Raw genomic sequence first — 13718 nt, forward strand, 5'->3', positions numbered from 1 at the left:
GCAGGCAGATCTCTGTGAGTTTGAGGCCAGCCTGGTCTACAAGAGCTAGTTCCAGGACAGGAACCAAAGAGATATGGAGAAACCCAGTCTAGAAAAATCAAAAAAAAAAAAATTAGCCAATAAGAAGCTAGAAATAATGGGTCAAGTAGTAATTTAAATAATATAATTTCTGTGTCTTTGTTTTATGTCTAAACAGCTGGGAACAAACAAGCAGCCTCCCACAACAATAAGTAACACATATTTTAGCCATTAGCCCTAAATATTTTGCCCTAGGAGGCTTGATGGAGATTAATCTTTGTTTTCACCTTGGATTTCTTGAATTTCTAACCGAATTCTTGAAAGTTCATTAGGCAAGTTATCTCTTTTTAGAGACTTTGATACATGGTGGTGTAAAATAGTTCTCATAGCCTACATGTCTGTAGCTATGTCTTAGACTTATGTGCAAGACCCTCTAAATGCACAGCCTAAAATGGTAAATCAGATCATGTTTGTTTCTCCATGTGTAAACTCCTACAAATGGCTCATTCAGTGACTCGGGCAAACTGCTACCTGACAGTCTCTAGAGAGGATTTTGTCCAAGTTGACAGATGGGCCTGATTCTACTGTCTGCCCCAAGTCAGTTCCTGGGAGAATCCAAGACCAAGTGCATTTACCAAAATGAGCACTTTGTTAACTCATCAGTGATAATATTTCAATTTTTAAAAAAATAGCTTCTAAAAGTACCAAAAAGAAATGGAAACATCACATAACATGATTTGGTAATGAAAAAAATGCATGGTTATGTGTTTACAAAAAGTTATTACAAGAATATAATGTTTAATATTATTAAAGCACAAGGATTCTAAATAATATCTAGGCAGACTACCCTGTATTCTAAAAAATGCCATCCAGTATAAAGGTATTTATCTTTTGCTATTCTTACCCTACCTTTGCTTAACAGCAATCTTGTATTTCAGACAATCAGCGATATAAAAACAGCTCACAAGAGAGACAGATAAGATGTGGAATACAAGAAGATTAGAAAAACTAAGGAATCATTCAAGGAACATAATTGCTGTGGGCAAATCATTTTAGCTTCAATACATATATTTTTTGAGATAATCAGCTTTTAATTGGAGTTTCCATATAGGGAAAGTAAAATGTGAAAATCTGCTACCATGATAAGAAGGCTTGCTATAGAAAGCAAGGAATATGGTGCTTTAGGAAGAAAAAAATCAGTGAGTATACAGAAATGGAAGACTATGCTAAAAATGGAATATCCTGAGAAAACTGGCCTGGTGGGGGCAGACTGTATAGAAAACAATGAATACAATCAGCATGAAAAACCTGCTGATGTTTAGAGTATTTTCAAGGCAGAGTTTTAATATTTCAATATAAATACATGCACACAGTCATGAACACAAAATATATACATGCAAAATTTGGAAAGTTTGGTATATTCAATGGAAATAATCATGAATAAAATAGCTAAATGTGTATCATGAGTTCAACTTTGTTTTAAAAATAAAAACCCAGACTCAGATATTAAAGGGATAAACATGAAAGGTCAGAGAAGCAAAACAGTTAACCAATAGTTCTTACCTCTATAAAACCCTCAGACTGAATGGGATATCCTGCCTCTACAAGTCCTCAGGATAAAATACTGTCTCTATAAAACCTCAGACTGCATGCCTTAAGCTCCTTTCTCCTCCTGCCTTATATTTCTGTCTCCACATAACCATATCACTCCTGTCTCTACCTCCCTACTCTTGGGTTTAAAGGCATGTGACTCCCATGTACTGGCATTAAAGGTGTCCACCACCACTGCCTGGTTCTGATTCTTTTATAAACTTGATTTATATTGACACAAAGTGGCCTTGAACTCACAGAGATCCATCTACCTCTGCCTCCAGAGTGCTGGGATCTAATGTGCGTACCACCAATACCTGGCCTCTGTAGCTAACTAGTATCTAGCTGTGCACTCTGATTTTCAGGCAAGCTTTATTTGTTAGATCACAAACCAAATATCACCACATAAGTATTAGCATTACTGGTTAGATGATTAGATTCATGAGCAGTCAGTGGACATCTCTCCATTTCTACCACTAAGAACCAAGAGGGACCTTAGTATACAACTTGGAAGACACATGGCCTGTAAAATTTTCAGAAAGATCCTAGTCATCATCTCAATAAGGTAAAAAGGAGACTTGTTCAGCATAGCATTTTTTCTTGTTCATAGCTATATTTTGAAGTTATGGATGATTCTATGAATATCTTCATTTTATGAGGTAAAAGTAAAAATAATGAAAGGAGTCTAAATTCATTATATAAACTGTATATCCTTTAACTTATATCCCTATTTATTTAAAGACAATTAAAACTTATACTCTCACTACTTCTCAACAGGTCAAACTGAAAATGAAATTGGATTGAGAGGCTGAGCTTTTCTACCATATCTCTGATATTTTCTAGGTTCCCATTCTTTGGGTCTGTGTTTAATGTAGTTTGTATTCATCTCAACACCTGGAATATCCCCATGTTCAGGACATCCTGACAACTTGTTGCAGGTGACCATCCTTCCTCACTTATATGGATCTGTATTGGACATAATTTATCTGTGTTGAACTTGGGATAGAATATGGAGAAAGCAGGGGAAGAAGCTGCCCCAAACATCTATCTTTGCACTGAGGAGGCTACTCAGAGTATCCCCAAACCAAGAAAATATTTATTAAAATTTGTAAAGGTCTTAACATTTGAAAAAAAAAACTTTAAGTAATTTGAATTTCTTCTCAATGTACAGATAATGCCTTGTGTTATGGTTTAAATAAAGTGCTGCAGGTCCCCTAGTGGCTGCAGTTGGTAGCAGGCCATGAGACCATGCCACAGGTCTCCAAAGTGGTGGCAGGCAGTGGGCAGCAGGTTCCAAAAGCAGTCAGTCCCAGGCAGAAATGACTCAGTTCCCTGAGTGGCTGCAGCAGGCTATCAATCCCAGGTAGGGAGCCGAGTGGTGGGTGAGAGACCTCATTGGTGCAAAATGTTCCACAAGGAGAGACAGACAAATGGGTACCCCACAAGGCCATGTGGCATGTCTCCATAGGTGGCTGGTCTCAGGAAGGGAGCCAAGTGGCAGGCAAGAGACAGAGACATGGATAGAAATGCCATGCCAAGAGATATTAGCAGAGAGAGAGAGGGAAACAAGGCTGGTAAGGGGAGAAGTGGGGAGAAGGGAGAAACAGAAGCTGCCTCTGAGAGGCAGGGAGGAGAGAGGGAAAGGAAGGGACTCAGGCTGGAAGCTGAAGATCAGCTTGCATTTGTGGATGGGGGAGGGAGTGGGTGTGGCTTGTCTCTTAAAGGGACAGAGCAGACCATTACATTGCGATCTCTTTTTTATAATAAAAATGTGGGAGGTTAGGTACCACAGGTTAAATGTAGTGAGGAGGCAAGCAGGCCTGCTTTTCATCCAGCCTGGCTCCCACACAGCTAGCATAGCCCCAGAAATAATAACACAGAAACTGTATTCTTTTAAACACTGCCTGGCCCATTAGCTCTAGCCTCTTACTGGCTAATTCTCACATCTTGATTAACCCATTTCTACTCATGTGTGTTGCATCATGAGGTGCTGGCTTACCAAGAAGATGCTAACCTATGTCCATCTTGGGCCAGGGCTTCATTGCGTCTGCCTGAGGCATCTGCTTCATTGCCTTCTTCCCAGCATCCTGTTCTGTTTACTCCGCTTACCTAATTTTCTGTCCTATCAAAGGATCAACGCAGTTTCTTTATTAACCAATGAAAGTAACACATAGACAGATGACCCTCCTCCATCAGTTAAAGAAATTGAGGTAGCAGATTCTCAAGACTGTTTCTTTCTTATTTGTGGACATTGTCTTTGGGAGAAAATCTGAGAAGACTGGGTGCTGGTCACATCCTGGCAGAGCTGGTCTCTTTGCTCCTGTCTGGTGTTTCTGGTATGGAAATATATGGTGTCTCGTACAGTTGTTTAAGATATTGGCAGAACAGATGACAAAGTTAAGATGAGGGAAAAAAAATAGGAGCAAAGAATTGAGGAGGGTGTATCTGACCTGTTTCAGGTGGATCCTTCAATTCAGGTCCCTGGAACTCACAAAACTTCTTTGGGTTTGTGAAAACAGAAGTTTTAGACATAGACATTGTATAAACAGTAGCATACTTATGTCAGAATGACTGTAACAGATATTTTTGCACAAGAAAAAGTGCAAAAATAAACTATGGAAGGCAGCGTGAGAGAGAAATTTGATAACTTGTATTTGTCCTCTCATCTTTATAATTTGCTGGTCTTGTATTTGTATTTTACTGAAATTTGTTTCTGGAGGTTGTTCTTTTAAACTGACAAAACCTCTCAGCTGTCAAACTCCATCAGAGATCTTTCAGAAAGATAAATTTTTACTTAAGTTATTGATTAAAAAACAACAGAGAACTTACTTGGTTGGCACCTCAGGGTCCTCCGTGGTCTCTGAGGGTCATATTCCTTTTGCTGTTTAGCGCAGGGCTTGCCAGGCTCCAGAAGATCCTGTAGGCTAAGAAATCTGTAGCGAGACAAGCCTATCTAGACCTGAGCAGCTAGACTGTCGATTCCAGACATTCTGTCCACATCTGGAGATCTTTAGTTTAGATGAAAGACAGTTCTGCCCAGTGGCCAGTGCTTAGCAGTTGAAGCAAATTGTGGATGGATGTTGTTCTGTGCCAATTTGTCATCTGTCTTCTTTGGAAGAAATGGAGTGCTGCTGCTAATGCCCAACTAGTCTCTTTTTGTTATGAAATGTCTTTTAATAATTAAATATTTAAATGCCATATTCCCCAGATCTTTGAGCAGTTGGGGGCTATTTATCAGGTATAACTACAGTATAAAATCTGTGTGGTGAGCTATGTTCCAGCTTGACTGTACTGGTTCTCAACTTAACAGGTAAAGCAGGACTGGATTAAATATACAGTATTTTTGTAAGAGACTTAAAAGTATATACCAGTTTAAAACATGAGACTAATTGTTTTTGTAGTCTGAAATGAGATGAAGTGAACAGACAATTATAACATTTAACAGTAAACATTGGTGCATTTAGGTTACACATATGAACACACACACATACACACAGAGTGAATAGGAACTGGATAAAGAGGATGCTCTTAGTGGGCCCTAACAAAGGCATGCCACTGCACAAAACACACATGCAACAATGTCAGCAAGAAGAATTAGACACAGAAACATAAGTAAACCTGGGGACCAGGCAGGATATACCTCAGCAAAGGTGGTGGAACTTGGTCACCTGACCTGGTTCTCAGTTAAGATGGCAGCGAAGTCTCTCCTTACTTCAGTTAAGATGGCAATAGGTCACCTATGTAATAAAGTTAACACTGGGGAACCAGGAGGTAAAGATGGTGGAACTTGCTCACCTTACCTGGCTGAGACAAACAGAGAGGTGAAGAGGAGAAGTGGGGAGAAAGGAGAGGCAGAAACCGTCTCAGAGAGAGAGAGAGAGAGAGAGAGAGAGAGAGAGAGAGAGAGAGAGAGAGAGAGAGAGAGAGAGAGAGAGAGAGAGAAAGAGAGAGAGAGAACAAGAGAAAGAGGTTGAAAGGAAGAGACTTGGGCTGGAACCTGAAGATCAGCTTGCCTCAGTGGATGCCAGAGGGAGTGGATGTGGCTTGTCTCTTAAACGTACAGAACAGACCTTTACACCTTAACTGAAGTTAGCCAGCTAATTATAAAGGTAACATGTAGTTAGATATGCAAATGTTTTATATCAAAGATTAAATGACTCAGATGAACAAAAAAAGAGATTTCAAAAGTGTTTTTATAAAAAGATTAAATTTGCGCACGCGCGCGCACACACACACACACACACATATATATACATATATATACATACTTAAATTACATAAGGTACATTACTTGTTAAATAATTCAATTAAGGTAAAACATTTCAAAATACTTTAACTTGCAAAACCTTCTGCTCTCTTAAAAATTAGAAACATTTATTGTTGATATTCTTAAGTAGTGTTACTGCAGGTTTCAATTTATTTAATTGGTAGTAAATCTCCCAAATAGTTCTGTAATAGAGTTTTTCTTTGCAAAAGATATTTTTAATTTGTGTTCACTCAGAAATAATTAAACAAGTGACACAGGTACATACTTATGCAGGTAGGAAACACCATCACTAATTTCTTCCAAAGGAATTATCTGAATTCTAGAACAGGCTAAATCATGAAAGTGGAAAGATAATGCACACACCTGTTATAAGTAATATGCCAAGTGAGTCTTAATATCAAAAGCTATTGTCTTGAGTTTCTCAAACAGATTTGACTGCTTTAGAAGATATAACTACATGGTCAAATAACCAACACTGCCATATAAAATTAAACATTGTTAGTAGTATCACTTAGGATTCAAGAAGGCAATCCAATTGAGCCTTCCTTTCCCAAAGTCATATCCCTGGAGAAGAATGTAAATTTCTGAAAAATAGAGAAAAGAATTCTTTAATTGTCTACCTCTATCTTTTTTGCTAATACATATGTGAGTCTATTTCCACCTCTTCTGAAAGTAAGGGAGTTTAAGATTGCTCAAAATTGTTCACAACAACCAGGGCTACATAACCTGACACATGATGTGGTTACTTGGTTCTTTGGACATTAGAGTGGCATGTACAGGTAGATCCACTCCATCCTGACAAATGGTCAGGATATGCTAGATTACTTCTGTTCCTTCTTTTGAATTAGAAGTGAATTGGGAGTGCCTGCCTTCAGGATACTTGGTCTAAGGTGGGTTCACCGCATAAACAACAGAATGCTAATGAATGGATTAATGGCTTGATGACTCAAAGTATTACAGTAATTAACTGTTCAAGTAGTTGTTTGTATCATGTTAAAGAAGTCTTTGTTTGCCTTCTTCCTCCTTTAGTATTAAGATATAGAAGTATATAGGAAATTAAACTTAGGGATTTCAGTATTCACTGGAACTCCCTCCCAGTACTACCCCATGTTTCTGTGTTATTATTTTCACTTGCCTCTTCATATTCTTTACTAACTTTTCTGATCTCTGTGCCTCTACTCTAGAAAGTGGTATTTCCCTAACAACTTTTGTCTTGCTATTTACACAAGATATTCCTAGTATATTGTTCATGCAAGAGGGTATGGATTTATTCAGAAGCTTAAAAAGCTGAAGAAACCTTGGCATCATAGTCCTCACTTTCTTTTATGAATTCATTGGTACTGATAGGCATTGCTAATAAGTTGAAAATCTGAAAGAACCCATTTCTCATTTTTCCCTGTGAATTTGAATATATATAATCACATGCATATGTGATTATCTATTATATATGATTATTTATAATATAGTATGTATATATGTATATATATTACACACACCTATGACTTCATATCTGGATCTGCATGTATGATTTGAATTGTGCTCTTTGATATTTTTTGTGAAAACCATTAGTGGTCAGATGACTGAGGGTGCTCATTCTTCACTTCTCTTGTGGATTTAGTTTCCAGTTTGCACGGAAATCTCTGATTTCACCACAGCTTTTGAAAAGTTTCGGATAAGTCTTTCTTTCCAAATGTGAAATTATCCACAGAGTTCTAGCCTTCAGTCACTAACCACACCAGAAGATATAAGGTTTAGCTTTTTGCTTTTTCTTCTGCCATAGCCTGTTTCAAAGTAGATGGATACAAAATAGAGGGTACCAGTTCCCCATGTCTATACCTCATCCACTCACACAGCACATCACATTCCAAAATCTCAGAGGGAAGAGAAATGCTATATAAAATGAAAAATATTAGTGATTTTCAGAAATGTGAGAGAGCAAATTTCTATGGGAGTGGAAAACACTACACAAACTTGAAAAGTATGAATAAGTACAGTAAAGTCTTATTTTTCTCTGGTAACAAAAATGGATATTTTACTCGTTATGTCAATAGAAATGATATTCTTAGGCCACATATATGTTGACATGGCAGATTCTGGCTGTTACCTGTGCCAATCATTTGAAAACCTTGACTTTCCATGAATTCCCATGATGTTCAACTGTCCACACCATTATATGAACATTCTTCCCACCTGTACTCTCCAACACTTCTCTGGGGGAATTTGAGCAGCACGTTTACTTGTAAGAACGTTAGTCTCCATCCCCAAGGGTTTACTTGCTCTTTGCCACACACTGGTTATAAATTACTAGGCATGCTTGTGAGTGTTGACTGACTTTCATTCATACAGCTGAAGGTTGACAGCTTCTTGAGAGTGAGGAGGGCTGCATGGTTTGCATCTTTATTAAATATCATGGTTCTTATTTCTTGATTCCTCTTAGCTTATCATAAACTGTATTACTAACACACAGCACCATCAGGATTTTAAGAAAAATAAGTTGCAAACAAAGCTAAATTTGAGAACTTAAAAAATTAAACTAGTGAAAAATGATACCAGGAATTAATTAGTTATTATGAAACAAATTAACACAAAAGCTAATTAAATAATAAATTTTAAAATGCATACAGACATTTAATCTATGTTTCTTCCATTTAATAGTCACAAATAATGTGGTTAATTTTGTATCTTTATGTAATATATATCATATATAGTCATTGGCTATATGCAATATTTCAGAATTTAATACAAAGATAAATTATTAATTTTATTTACTGTTAGTCCCATTAAATATTAATTTTAATAATTATATGTGATTTTAATAGTCATAAGCAATTTAATTATTCCAATATCTAATTCAAAATTTGTTTCTTAGGGACATTTGAAGTTAATGAATATTAAAATAACTGAAGTATGGTAGTTAGAATGAAACTTAAAGGCAATAATGAAATGTAAATTGAGAGCTTCTCTCAATTCTATGTAAGAATTGAGAAAAAGATACCATAACAGACATCTTTTTTTTTTTACTATGATTCTTTGTTTAGCATATATTAATGGCACACAGTAAGTAGTCATTTCTGTGAAGTTAAAAATGCAGGGACTGTAACAGGAGGGATACTTAAAGCTTTTCTAAAAAGATTACTAAACATCCAGAAAAGTAGAGTTCCAGAGTTCCACTGGGCTTTGTTCTGACAGCCCCACTGACGACCCTGTGCTGAGGATTAGACTGGTGGCAGGTATAGGAGCAACCACTTACATATACAGTCATAGCTCATCTTGACAATATATCATCCCTGTGATAGGAGCAGGAAGAAATAACAAAATTGATAAGAAATTATAAAGTCCCTATATTGTTTTGGCACTAATCTCCTTAGAACCCTAAAAAGGACTCTAGTCACAATCTCTCTCTCTCTCTCTCTATATATATATATATATATATATATATATATATATATATATATATAAAATACTATTGCCATTGTACTTAACATATATGCCAAAATTTTACATCCAATGCAAAGCTTTGTGTATCTGTCTAGAATCTAATCTCATTCTAGTGTTTGACAATACCAGTAAGTTCTGTTCAATAATTTATTTATGAAAACACTCCTGGGAACTATGATAACACCTTCCCTGCACAAGCAACCTTACACATTTTACCCAGTGGTGCTTTGCTTGTTACTGCCCACATTCTTACATGAATGCATTGCTGTCCCCTTTGGATTTTTATCTCTGACTAGTGTAGTCATGAATATCTCCTCATTTATCCGTTCGTTCTCATGGCATACTTATCCCCTGTGAAAAGGCTTTCATAGATGAAAATTGCCTTACTTCATGGTGGTGGCTTCCCTTTGCAGGAAGAACAACCCAAATCCCAGTGTTCTGTACTGGTCTATCTCTCCCTCATGATTTCTTTTGGCATCAATTGTTCTGCTTTGTTTGTAGCTACATGATTTGAGCATGAATTTCTTCAACCAAATCTTTTTGCCTCCCTAATTTGACACCTGATTCTCTCTGTAGACAGTAGAGCCTGTGGCAGATCTATCTAGCTCCCATTGGCAGGTTTGTCTCACAGTGCTGTTCTCACTTTTGCCTATTTTTTTTCATGCCACAGGATTATTAAGTCATTCACATGAATGTGTAATTGGACTATAAATACTATGGCACTCGTAACATTAAGGACACTTTAAATAGCAAAGATATTTGTCTGCCACATTGCCAATAGACTAGTGCTCAGAGTTTGTTGTTGTTATCTAATGAATAGATAAAGGCATATTATACAGAATCATGAATAACTATCTATAAACTATTTTTATATTCATTATTATACTCCCAAGACTCTTCTTCAGCAATCATATATAAAGAAATGAATTTTTTAGACAATATAGGTTTTTGTCTATGTAGTTCATGGTGGATTTAACCCTCTAATACCTTGGCCTCATCCATGATACCCATGTGTAACATAACTAACTTGTATGTGGTATTTATTTTATGCAGGGAGCGATTGGGAGAACACTATCATGATTCATGTAGAAGAACAGAATATAGAATTAGCTTTGATTGTTAATTTTTTAGATTGAATCACTTCACTCCTTGCAAGAAAAACATTGAAATACCAGAAGAAAACAGAATGAGAAATAGGCTAATAAATAAAGATAGCTTTCATTTGGCCTGATTATTCAGTAACTACTACATTCTTAAGGAATTCCAAAAAAAGTTTATAATCTGTCATCAATTCTCCTCAAGTGAGGGAGAAGAGAATATTTAAAATGACCTATTTGCCTATATTACTTACTTGAGCCTTACCTTAACTACTGTCCTATGTTGGTGTTTTTTCTTTTCTGAACATAAATGGAAGTTTCTCCTTTGTACTTTTCAAGACCATGGTGTGTCACATCAGGAAAGGGAGTGTGGGTTAGTTATTTATGCTTCTGATATTTTTCAACTCACTCAAGCCAAAAAGAAATTCACAAGGAACAGGGTTCTGAGCTTTTGTTCTCTTTTTATCATGGATAATTAAAAATGGACTACAACTTAGGGTTCAGAGTAGGCTGATAAAAAATACCATGATTACATTTTCTTAAAGTTATTGATAACATAATGATATTTCTTATGTATTTCAGTCCATAGACAAAGGAAAGATAGAGAAAGGAAAGAATTAGCAAAATGAGTAAAGAAGGAAAATAAATTAGAGGCTGCCTAAGGAAGAAGAAAAATTGGTTAGACTTCATGTTTTACACATGAAGACTTTGATCTGTAGCTAAAGCTAGGGATTTTTTCTCATAATTTTTAACCTTTAATTTAAGTTCAAAAGAGAGAGGAATGCCATGTACCCAAAATCACATAACAGTTTTCATCAACAGAGTGACAGCTTGCTCCTAATATTTTGGCAATTAAAAGATCTGTGTAGGAGGCACTGCTTTAGCCAACACAAAGTTCTTTGCCTTGGTGACTGTGCCATGCATGTCAATGCTCTGACCTGTGTGTCATTAATCTGTCGAGAGACAGACAATTAGATTACAGGTGTCCCTCTAGGAAATGAGTATTCCTGACTTACTTGAAAAAGTGCATTTTTTTAACAAGCTTCCCTGCATTTTGGCATTCATACAAGTATGTTCACTTATTAATGATGCAGTGTGCTATGAAGCTGCTGTGCTACTGAAAATTTTTGCCACAGCTCTAATATTTCTTATGTTTTATCTGCAAGAGTTTAAAAAAAATCTCTTCAAATTTACTAAGGGCTACTCAGGGGTGCTGTGATTTAGGAACAAACCTTAAATATTTTACAGTGTACAGATTATGTAATTTGGAATAACTTTCTGTAAGAGGACAAAAGTGAAACTCTTAGGATAGACTATATGAAAATAATCTTGCAAAAATAAATAAATCAATATATTTATAGCTCTATTTTTAATATTAAAGGCCATACCAATAATATAAGTTATAAAAAAAATGCAGAGATATTTTGAGAGAATCTTGGTAAATTGTAGAATAAAACTAAGCAAAACAATAAAATCATTTTAAGTTCAAATAAAAGTTGGTTTTAATTTCATGTTCTAATTCCATTATTTATAAAGGAATTATCATATTGCTAATATCAAAAAAACAAAAAAATCCCTCAATTGTAACATGACTCTGATGATGCATATTTCAAAGGCAAATTTGTTTCTAACTTATTTTTCTATTATCTGAAAGGCTTCCTGTATCTCTTCTCATTGTGCCTGTATAAAAAAGGCAATATACCTATAAGTAATATTTGTATTAAGTAATATCAATACTGTACAAATCTGAAGCTGTCTCACCACCTTTCAGCTGAATGTGGAGATACACTCCAGTCATCCCACTCTGACAAAGAATTAGAAAGTCAAGGTCATCCTTTGCTACACAAGGCTTGGAAGAATGGCTTACATTATCTGAGATGCTGCCTTAAAAGCAACCAACTCAGTGAGGAAACACGAAACTTGCTATATAAACCAAAAACATGAGTTCAACCTCACAGCATACATAAGAACAAATAAAAGAACTGATTCCTAAATGTTGTTCTCTAACCTCCACACATGAGCTTTGGCTTATGTGCAACTCCTGTTCACATGTGCACACACAAATACACTAGTAATAATGGTGATGTTAATAATAATAATAGTAATGACAATAATAACATTCAAGAATAGAATGAAAAAGTGTTTGGGTCTGGTTCACCTGCAGGGACTGGGCTAACTCACTCAGTCTACCTTGGGGCCTAACTCTTCTTCTTATTACTATCTCTATAGTTATGCTAATATAGTTGCAAAAGGAAAATATATTTCTGAATTATTGATTTATTTTGGAAAAATAGATTATATTCTCATATAACATATCCCAATTACAGATTCCCTTACCTTTCTTCCTCCCAGTTGCTCACCATCTCCCTGCCTTTCCAAATTTACTCCTTTCTTACACTACTAGAAAAGAATAGACTTCTAAGAGATACAATCAAAACATAACAAAATAAAATATAATAAGATAAAACAAAAGCCATCACATCTAAGTGGACAAGGCAAACTAACAGAAGGAAAAGAGCCACAATAGAACAGCAATGAGAGACCTACTCGGTCATACACTAAAGAGTGACATAAAAATACTAAGTGAATTCTGTAATAGATGTAGGGGACCTGGTGCAGACACATGTCAGCCTTGAGCTGCTGTTTCATTCTCAATGGAACCATATGAGCTTTGCTCAGGTGATTCAGAGGGCCTTGTTTTTGGTGTTCTCTGTCTCCTTTGATGCTTGCACTCCTTCTGTCTCCTTTTCTGCTGTGGAGTTTCCTGAGTTCTGAGGGATGAGATATGACAAAGGTGTTCCATTTGAAGAGAGAAGGAAGGGATTACATAAGCAAGGGAGTTAAGAACATACAGAAAAACCCACAGAAAAAGGTGATCAGAGCTTTTAGGAGCTCAAGGACTCTAGACTGACAATTAGGGAGCCTGCATGAGACTGACTTAGGCCCTCTGCATGTGTGTGACAGTTGTGTAGTTTGGTCTGCTTGTAGATCCGCTAGTAGTGGGACAAGGATATATACCTGGCACATGAGCTGGTTTTTTGAAACCTATTCCCTGTGATAGGATGCCTTGCTTAACCTTGATGTAGGGGTTAGGATCTTGATCCTGCCTCAACTTGATATCCCATGCTTTGTTAACACACATGGGAGACCTTACCCTTTCTGAGGAGTGAATGGGGGGTAGAAAGGACAGGAGGGGAGAGAATGAAAGGAGAAGAGAGAGGAGAAACTGTGGTTGGTATGTAAAATAAATTTTTAAAAAATTGATAAAAATATATACTAAAAATTTCATATAGGCAAAAAAGATTCAA

The sequence above is a fragment of the Microtus ochrogaster genome, chromosome 1 (genome assembly GCF_000317375.1).
Source record: "Microtus ochrogaster isolate Prairie Vole_2 chromosome 1, MicOch1.0, whole genome shotgun sequence".
Lineage (NCBI taxonomy): Eukaryota > Metazoa > Chordata > Mammalia > Rodentia > Cricetidae > Microtus > Microtus ochrogaster.